At 46.0% G+C, this 7,500-nt stretch overlaps 9 non-coding genes and 19 pseudogenes across 9 annotated transcripts; all 28 read right to left on the reverse strand.

Annotated features, from left to right (window-relative positions):
- Window positions 1-201: 201 nt before the first annotated feature.
- On the reverse strand, window positions 202-320 carry LOC142131339 (5S ribosomal RNA; annotated as a pseudogene).
- An 80-nt stretch (window positions 321-400) lies between these two features.
- On the reverse strand, window positions 401-518 carry LOC142131352 (5S ribosomal RNA; annotated as a pseudogene).
- Window positions 519-599: 81 nt separating this feature from the next.
- On the reverse strand, window positions 600-720 carry LOC142131310 (5S ribosomal RNA; annotated as a pseudogene).
- Window positions 721-802: 82 nt separating this feature from the next.
- On the reverse strand, window positions 803-920 carry LOC142131346 (5S ribosomal RNA; annotated as a pseudogene).
- An 80-nt stretch (window positions 921-1,000) lies between these two features.
- LOC142131319 (5S ribosomal RNA) lies at window positions 1,001-1,118 on the reverse strand (annotated as a pseudogene).
- A 241-nt stretch (window positions 1,119-1,359) lies between these two features.
- Window positions 1,360-1,478, reverse strand: LOC142131365 (5S ribosomal RNA; annotated as a pseudogene).
- Window positions 1,479-1,758: 280 nt separating this feature from the next.
- Window positions 1,759-1,876, reverse strand: LOC142131357 (5S ribosomal RNA; annotated as a pseudogene).
- An 81-nt stretch (window positions 1,877-1,957) lies between these two features.
- Window positions 1,958-2,076, reverse strand: LOC142131388 (5S ribosomal RNA). Its single transcript, XR_012686387.1, has one exon. It is a non-coding gene; the product is annotated as a 5S ribosomal RNA (ribosomal RNA).
- Window positions 2,077-2,157: 81 nt separating this feature from the next.
- Window positions 2,158-2,275, reverse strand: LOC142131354 (5S ribosomal RNA; annotated as a pseudogene).
- A 78-nt stretch (window positions 2,276-2,353) lies between these two features.
- LOC142131374 (5S ribosomal RNA) lies at window positions 2,354-2,472 on the reverse strand. The gene has a single exon (XR_012686375.1). It is a non-coding gene; the product is annotated as a 5S ribosomal RNA (ribosomal RNA).
- A 436-nt stretch (window positions 2,473-2,908) lies between these two features.
- Window positions 2,909-3,027, reverse strand: LOC142131400 (5S ribosomal RNA; annotated as a pseudogene).
- Window positions 3,028-3,297: 270 nt separating this feature from the next.
- LOC142131329 (5S ribosomal RNA) lies at window positions 3,298-3,416 on the reverse strand (annotated as a pseudogene).
- A 79-nt stretch (window positions 3,417-3,495) lies between these two features.
- LOC142131299 (5S ribosomal RNA) lies at window positions 3,496-3,614 on the reverse strand (annotated as a pseudogene).
- An 81-nt stretch (window positions 3,615-3,695) lies between these two features.
- LOC142131413 (5S ribosomal RNA) lies at window positions 3,696-3,814 on the reverse strand (annotated as a pseudogene).
- A 272-nt stretch (window positions 3,815-4,086) lies between these two features.
- Window positions 4,087-4,205, reverse strand: LOC142131383 (5S ribosomal RNA). Its single transcript, XR_012686383.1, has one exon. It is a non-coding gene; the product is annotated as a 5S ribosomal RNA (ribosomal RNA).
- An 80-nt stretch (window positions 4,206-4,285) lies between these two features.
- Window positions 4,286-4,404, reverse strand: LOC142131398 (5S ribosomal RNA). The gene has a single exon (XR_012686390.1). It is a non-coding gene; the product is annotated as a 5S ribosomal RNA (ribosomal RNA).
- A 272-nt stretch (window positions 4,405-4,676) lies between these two features.
- On the reverse strand, window positions 4,677-4,795 carry LOC142131356 (5S ribosomal RNA; annotated as a pseudogene).
- Window positions 4,796-4,875: 80 nt separating this feature from the next.
- LOC142131380 (5S ribosomal RNA) lies at window positions 4,876-4,994 on the reverse strand. The gene has a single exon (XR_012686380.1). It is a non-coding gene; the product is annotated as a 5S ribosomal RNA (ribosomal RNA).
- Window positions 4,995-5,075: 81 nt separating this feature from the next.
- Window positions 5,076-5,194, reverse strand: LOC142131373 (5S ribosomal RNA). Its single transcript, XR_012686374.1, has one exon. It is a non-coding gene; the product is annotated as a 5S ribosomal RNA (ribosomal RNA).
- An 81-nt stretch (window positions 5,195-5,275) lies between these two features.
- On the reverse strand, window positions 5,276-5,394 carry LOC142131401 (5S ribosomal RNA; annotated as a pseudogene).
- Window positions 5,395-5,474: 80 nt separating this feature from the next.
- Window positions 5,475-5,593, reverse strand: LOC142131410 (5S ribosomal RNA). The gene has a single exon (XR_012686391.1). It is a non-coding gene; the product is annotated as a 5S ribosomal RNA (ribosomal RNA).
- A 273-nt stretch (window positions 5,594-5,866) lies between these two features.
- Window positions 5,867-5,985, reverse strand: LOC142131337 (5S ribosomal RNA; annotated as a pseudogene).
- Window positions 5,986-6,065: 80 nt separating this feature from the next.
- Window positions 6,066-6,184, reverse strand: LOC142131389 (5S ribosomal RNA). The gene has a single exon (XR_012686388.1). It is a non-coding gene; the product is annotated as a 5S ribosomal RNA (ribosomal RNA).
- An 82-nt stretch (window positions 6,185-6,266) lies between these two features.
- On the reverse strand, window positions 6,267-6,385 carry LOC142131302 (5S ribosomal RNA; annotated as a pseudogene).
- An 82-nt stretch (window positions 6,386-6,467) lies between these two features.
- On the reverse strand, window positions 6,468-6,586 carry LOC142131370 (5S ribosomal RNA). Its single transcript, XR_012686371.1, has one exon. It is a non-coding gene; the product is annotated as a 5S ribosomal RNA (ribosomal RNA).
- Window positions 6,587-6,826: 240 nt separating this feature from the next.
- On the reverse strand, window positions 6,827-6,945 carry LOC142131326 (5S ribosomal RNA; annotated as a pseudogene).
- An 81-nt stretch (window positions 6,946-7,026) lies between these two features.
- LOC142131305 (5S ribosomal RNA) lies at window positions 7,027-7,145 on the reverse strand (annotated as a pseudogene).
- A 79-nt stretch (window positions 7,146-7,224) lies between these two features.
- On the reverse strand, window positions 7,225-7,343 carry LOC142131407 (5S ribosomal RNA; annotated as a pseudogene).
- Window positions 7,344-7,500: the final 157 nt, after the last annotated feature.

Genomic DNA, 7,500 nt, shown 5'->3' on the forward strand with positions numbered 1-7,500 from the left:
AACCAGCATTGAAGGAAGCCAGAACAAGAGAGAAAAAAAAAAGTACTAACCAGGCCCGACCTGCTTAGCTTTCAAGATCAGACGAGATTGGGGCTTGTTCAGGGTGGTGTAGCTGTAGGTATTGGTTTCCTATTGACCTACATCTCTTATACATCTCAAAACCAGCATTGAAGGAGTCGGAACAAGAGAGAAAAAAAAAAGGGCCTACAGCACCTGGTATTCCCAGGTGGTCTCCCATCCAAAGTACTAACCAGGCCCATCCTGCTTAGCTTCCAAGATCAAACGAGATTGGGCTTGTTCAGGGTGGTGCGGCTGTAGGTATTGTTTTCCTATTGACCTACATCTCTTATACATCTAAAAACCCGCATTGAAGGAAGCCGTAACAGAGAGAAAAAAAAAAGGCCTACAGCACCTGGTATTCCCAGGTGGTCTTGCATCCAAGTACTAACCAGGCCCGGCTCTGCGTAGCTTCCAAGATCAGACGAGATTGGGCTGTTCAGGGTGGTGTGGCTGTAGGTATTGGTTTCTATTGACCTACATCTCTTATACATCTAAAAACCAGCATTGAAGGAAGCCGGAAACAAGAGAGAAAACAAAAAGGCCTACAGCACCTGGTATTCCCAGGTGGTCTCCCATCCAAGTACTAACCAGGCCCATCCCTCTGCTTAGCTTCCAAGATCAAACGAGATTGGGCTTGTTCAGGGTGGTGCGGCTGTAGGTATTGTTTTCCTATTGACCTACATCTCTTTATACATCTAAAAACCCGCATTGAAGGAAGCCGTAACAAGAGAGAAAAAAAAAAAGCCTACAGCACCTGGTATTCCCAGGTGGTCTCCCATCCAAGTACTAACTAGGCCTGGCCCTGCTTAGCTTCCAAGATCAAACGAGATGGGCTTGTTCAGGGTGGTGCGGCTGTAGGTATTGTTTTCCTTTTGACCTACATCTCTTATACATCTAAAACCCGCATTGAAGGAAGCCGTAACAAGAGAGAAAAAAAAAAAGCCTACAGCACCTGGTATTCCCAGGTGGTCTCCCATCCAAGTACTAACTAGGCTGGCCCTGCTTAGCTTCCAAGATCAGACGAGATTGGGCTTGTTCAGGGTGGTGTGGCTGTAGGTATTGGTTTCCTAATGACCTACATCACTTATACATCTCAAAACCAGCATTGAAGGAAGCCAGAACAAGAGAGAAAAAAAAAAGTACTAACCAGGCCGGACCTGCTTAGCTTTCAAGATCAGACGAGATTGGGTTTGTTCAGGGTGGTGTAGCTGTATGTATTGGTTTCCTATTGACCTACATCTCTTATTCATCTCAAAACCAGCATTGAAGGAAGTCGGAACAAGAGAGAAAAAAAAAAAATGCCTACAGCACTTGGTATTCCCAGGTGGTCTCGCATCCAAGTGCTAACCAGGCCCGGCTCTGCTTAGCTTCCAAGATCAGATGAGATTAGGCTTGTTCAGGGTGTTGTGGCTGTAGGATTTGGTTTCCTAATGACCTACATCACTTATACATCTGAAAACCAGCATTGAAGGAAGCCGGATCAAAAGGAGAAAAAAAAAGGCTACAGCACCTGGCATTCCCAGGTGGTCTCCCATCCATGTACTAACTAGGCCTGGCGCGGCTTATCTTTCAAGATCAGACGAGATTGTGCTTGTTCAAGGTGGAGTGGCTGTAGGTATTAGTTTCCTATTGACCTACATCTCTTATACATCTCAACACCAGCATTGAAGGAAGCCGGAACAAGAGAGAAAAAAAAAGGTCTTACAGCACCTGGTATTCCAGGTGGTCTCCCATCCAAGTACTAACCAGGCCTGGCCCTGCTTAGCTTCCAAGATCAGATGAGATTATTCTTGTTCAGGGTGGTGTGGCTGTAGGTATTGTTTTCATTTTGACCTACATCTCTTATACATCTAGAAACCAGCATTGAAGGAAGCCGGAACAAGAGAGAAGAAAAAAAGGCCTACAGCACCTGGTATTCCCAGGTGGTCTCCCATCCAAGTACTAACCAGGCCTGGCCCTGCTTTGCTTCCAAGATCAGACGAGATTGGGCTTGTTCAGGGTGGTGTGGCTGTAGGTATTGGTTTCCTATTGACCTACATCTCTTATACTTCTCAAAACCAGCATTGAAGGAAGCCGGAACAAGAGAGAAAAAAAAAAGGCCTACAGCACCTGGTATTCCCAGGTGGTCTCCCATCAAAGTACTAACCAGGTCCGGCCCTGCTTAGCTTCCAGATCAAACGAGATTGGGATTGTTCAGAGATGTGTAGCTGTAGGTATTGGTTTTGTATTGACCTACATCTCTTATAATCTCAAAACCAGCATTGAAGGAAGCCGGACAAGAGAGGAAAAAAAAGGCCTACAGCACCTGGTATTCCCAGGTGGTCTCCCATCCAAGTACTAACCAGGCCCGGCCCTGCTTAGCTTCGAAGATCAGATGAGATTGGGCTTGTTCAGGGTGGTGTGGCTGTAGGTATTGTTTTCCTATTGACCTACATCTCTTATACATCTAGAAACCAGGATTGAAGGAAGCCGGAACAAGAGAGAAAAAAAAAAGTACTAACCAGGCCGGACTGCTTAGCTTCAAGATCAGACGAGATTGGGCTTGTTCAGGGTGGTGTAGCTGTAGGTATTGTTTCCTATTGACCTACATCTCTTATACATCTCAAAACCAGCATTGAAGGAAGTCGGAACAAGAGAGAAAAAAAAAATGCCTACAAGCACTTGGTATTCCCAGGTGGTCTCGCATCCAAGTGCTAACCAGGCCCGGCTCTGCTTAGCTTCAAGATCAGATGAGATTAGGCTTGTTCAGGGTGTTGTGGCTGTAGGATTTGGTTTCCTAATGACCTACATCACTTATACATCTGAAAACCAGCATTGAAGGAAGCGGATCAAAAGAGAAAAAAAAAAAGGCCTACAGCACCTGGTATTCCCAGGTGGTCTCCCATCCAAGTACTAACCAGGCCTGGCTCTGCTTAGCTTCCAAGATCAGACGAGATTGGGCTTGTTCAGGGTGGTGTGGCTGTAGGTATTGTTTTCCTATTGACCTACATCTCTTATACATTTCAAAACCAGCATTGAAGGAGGCCGGAACAAGAGAGAAAAAAAAAAGGCCTACAGCACCTGGTATTCCCAGGTGGTCTTGCATCCAAGTATAACCAACCCCGGCTCTGCTTAGCTTCCAAGATCAGGCTTGTTCAGGGTGGTGTGGCTGTATGTATTGGTTTCCTATTGACCTACATCTCTTATACATCTAAAAACCAGCATTGAAGGAAGCCGGAACAAGAGAGAAAAAAAAAAAGCCTACAGCACCTGGTATTCCCAGGTGGTCTCCCATCCAAGTACTAACCAGGCCTGGCCCTGCTTAGCTTCCAAGATCAGACGAGATTGGACTTGTTTAGAGATGTGTAGCTGTAGGTTTTGGCTTCCTATTGACCTACATCTCTTATTATCTCAAAACCAGCATTGAAGGAAGCCGGAACAAGAGAGAAAAAAAAAAGGCCACAGCACCTGGTATTCCCAGGTGGTCTCCCATCCAAGTACTAACCAGGCCTGTCCCTGCTTAGCTTCCAAGATCAGACGAGATTGGGCTTGTTCAGGGTGGTGTGGCTGTAGGTATTGTTTCCCTATTGACCTACATCTCTTATACATCTAGAAACCAGCATTGAAGGAAGCCGGAACAAGAGAGAAGAAAAAAAGGCCTACAGAACCTGGTATTCCCAGGTGGTCTCCCATCCAAGTACTAACCAGGCCCGGCTCTGCTTAGCTTCCAAGATCAGACGAGATTGGGCTTGTTCAGGGTGGTGTGGCTGTAGGTAATGGTTTCCTATTGACCTACATCTCTTATACATCTCAAAACCAGCATTGAAGGAAGTCGGAACAAGAGAGAAAAAAAAAAGGGCCTACAGCACCTGGTATTCCCAGGTGGTCTTGCATCCAAGTACTAACCAACCCCGGCTCTGCTTAGCTTCCAAGATCAGGCTTGTTCAGGGTGGTGTGGCTGTATGTATTGGTTTCCTATTGACCTACATCTCTTATACATCTAAAAACCAGCATTGAAGGAAGCCGGAACAAGAGAGAAAAAAAAAAAGCCTACAGCACCTGGTATTCCCAGGTGGTCTCCCATCCAAGTACTAACCAGGCCTGGCTCTGCTTAACTTCCAAGATCAGATGAGATTGGGCTTGTTCAGGGTGGTGTGGCTGTAGGTATTGGTTTCCTATTGACCTACATCTCTTATACATCTCAAAACCAGCATTGAAGGAGGCCGGAACAAGAGAGAAAAAAAAAAGCCTACAGCACCTGGTATTTCCAGGTGGTCTCCCATCCAAGTACTAACCAGGCCCAGCCCTGCTTAACTTCCAAGATCAGATGAGATTGGGCTTGTTCAGGGTGGTGTGGCTGTAGGTATTGGTTTCCTATTGACCTACATCTCTTATACATCTCAAAACCAGCATTGAAGGAAGTCGGAACAAGAGAGAAAAAAAAAGGGCCTACAGCACCTGGTATCCCCAGGTGGTCTCGCATCCAAGTACGAACCAGGCCTGGCTCTGCTTAGCTTCCAAGATCAGGCTTGATCAGGGTGGTGTGGCTGTAGGTATTGGTTTCCTATTGACCTACATCTCTTATATATCTAAAAACCAGCATTGAAGGAAGCCGGAACAAGAGAGAAAAAAAAAAAAGCCTACAGCACCTGGTATTCCCAGGTGGTCTCCCATCCAAGTACTAACCAGGCCTGGCCCTGCTTAGCTTCCAAAATCAAACGAGATTGGGCTTGTTTAGAGATGTGTAAGTGTAGGTTGTGGTTTCGTATTGACCTACATCTCTTATAATCGCAAAACCAGCATTGAAGGAAGCCGGAACAAGAGAGAAAAAAAAAAGGCCTACAGCACCTGGTATTCCCAGGTGGTCTCCTATCCAAGTACTAAACAGGCCCGCCCCTGCTTAGCTTCCAAGATCAGACGAGATTGGGCTTGTTCAGGGTGGTGTGGCTGTAGGCATTGGTTTCCTAATGACCTACATCACTTATACATTTTAAAACCAGCATTGAAGGAAGCCGGAACAAGAGAGAAAAAAAAAAGTCCTACAGCACCTGGTATTCCCAGGTGGTCTCCCATCCAAGTACTAACCAGGCCCGGCCCTGCTTAGCTTCCAAGATCAGACGAGATTGGGCTTGTTCAGGGTGGTGTGGCTGTAGGTATTGTTTTCCTATTGACCTACATCTCTTATACATCTAGAAACCAGCATTGAAGGAAGCCGGAACAAGAGAGAAGAAAAAAAGGCCTACAGCACCTGGTATTCCCAGGTGGTCTCCCATCCAAGTACTAACCAGGCCTGGCTCTGCTTAGCTTCCAAGATCAGACGAGATTGGGCTTGTTCAGGGTGGTGTGGCTGTAGGTATTGGTTTCCTATTGACCTACATCTCTTATACATCTCAAAACCAGCATTGAAGGAGGCCGGAACAAGAGAGAAAAAAAAAAGCCTACAGCACCTGGTATTTCCAGGTGGTCTCCCATCCAAGTACTAACCAGGCCCAGCCCTGCTTAACTTCCAAGATCAGATGAGATTGGGCTTGTTCAGGGTGGTGTGGCTGTAGGTATTGATTTCCTATTGACCTACATCTCTTATACATCTCAAAACCAGCATTGAAGGAAGTCGGAACAAGAGAGAAAAAAAAAAGGGCCTACAGCACCTGGTATCCCCAGGTGGTCTCGCATCCAAGTACGAACCAGGCCTGGCTCTGCTTAGCTTCCAAGATCAGGCTTGATCAGGGTGGTGGGGCTGTAGGTATTGGTTTCCTATTGACCTACATCTCTTATACATCTAAAAACCAGCATTGAAGGAAGCCGGAACAAGAGAGAAAAAAAAAAAAGCCTACAGCACCTGGTATTCCCAGGTGGTCTCCCATCCAAGTACTAACCAGGCCTGGCCCTGCTTAGCTTCCAAAATCAAACGAGATTGGGCTTGTTTAGAGATGTGTAGCTGTAGGTTTTGGTTTCCTATTGACCTACATCTCTTATAATCTCAAAACCAGCATTGAAGGAAGCCGGAACAAAAGAGAAAAAAAAAAGGCCTTCAGCACCTGGTATTCCCAGGTGGTCTCCCATCCAAGTACTAAACAGGCCCGCCCCTGCTTAGCTTCCAAGATCAGATGAGATTGGGCTTGTTCAGGGTGGTGTGGCTGTAGGTATTGTTTTCCTATTGACCTACATCTCTTATACATCTAGAAAACAGCATTGAAGGAAGCCGGAACAAGAGAGAAGAAAAAAAAGGCCTACAGCACCTGGTATTCCCAGGTGGTCTCCCATCCAAGTACTAACCAGGCACAGCCCTGCTTAGCTTCCAAGAACAGACAAGATTGGGCTTGTTCAGGGTGGTGTGGCTGTAGGTATTGTTTTCCTATTGACCTACATCTCTTATACATCTAAAAACAAGCATTGAAGGAAGCCGGAACAAGAGAAAAAAAAAAAAAGTCCTACAGCACCTGGTATTCCCAGGTGGTCTCCCATCCAAGTACTAACCAAGCCCGGCCCTGCTTAGTTTCCAAGATCAGACGAGATTGGGCTTGTTCAGGGTGGTGTGGCTGTAGGTATTGGTTTCCTAATGACCTACATCACTTATACATTTTAAAACCAGCATTGAAGGAAGCCAGAACAAGAGAGAAAAAAAAAAGTACTAACCACGCCCGGCCCAGCTTAGCTTTCAAGATCAGACGAGATTGGGCTTGTTCAGGGTGTTGTGGCTGTAGGTATTGTTTTCCTATTGACCTACATCTCTTATACATCTCAAAACCAGCATTGAAGGAAGTCGGAACAAGAGAGAAAAAAAAAGGGCCTACAGCACCTGGTATTCCCAGGTGGTCTCGCATCCAAGTACTAACCAGGCCTGGCTCTGTTTAGCTTCCAAGATCAGACGAGATTGGGCTTGTTCAGGGTGGTGTGGCTGTAGGTATTGGTTTCCTATTGACCTACCTCACTTATACATCTCAAAACAAGCATTGAAGGAAGCCGGAACAAGAGAGGGAAAAAAAAGGCCTACAGCACCTGGTATTCCCAGGTGGTCTCCCATCAAAGTACTAACCAGGTCTGGCTCTGCTTAGCTTCCAAGATCAAACGAGATTGGGATTGTTCAGAGATGTGTAGCTGTAGGTATTGGTTTTGTATTGACCTACATCTCTTATAATCTCAAAACCAGCATTGAAGGAAGCCGGAACAAGAGAGAAAAAAAAAGGCCTACAGCACCTGGTATTCCCAGGTGGTCTCCCATCCAAGTACTAACCAGGCCTGGCTCTGCTTAGCTTCCAAGATCAGACGAGATTGGGCTTGTCCAGGGTGGTGTGGCTGTAGGTATTGGTTTCTTAATGACCTACATCACTTATACATTTTAAAACCAGCATTGAAGGAAGCCAGAACAAGAGAGAAAAAAAAAAGTACTAACCAGGCCCGGACCTGCTTAGCTTTCAAGAACAGACGAGATTGGGCTTGTTCAGGGTGGTGTGGCTGTAG

The sequence above is a fragment of the Mixophyes fleayi genome, unplaced genomic scaffold, assembly GCF_038048845.1.
Source record: "Mixophyes fleayi isolate aMixFle1 unplaced genomic scaffold, aMixFle1.hap1 Scaffold_3413, whole genome shotgun sequence".
NCBI lineage: Eukaryota > Metazoa > Chordata > Amphibia > Anura > Limnodynastidae > Mixophyes > Mixophyes fleayi.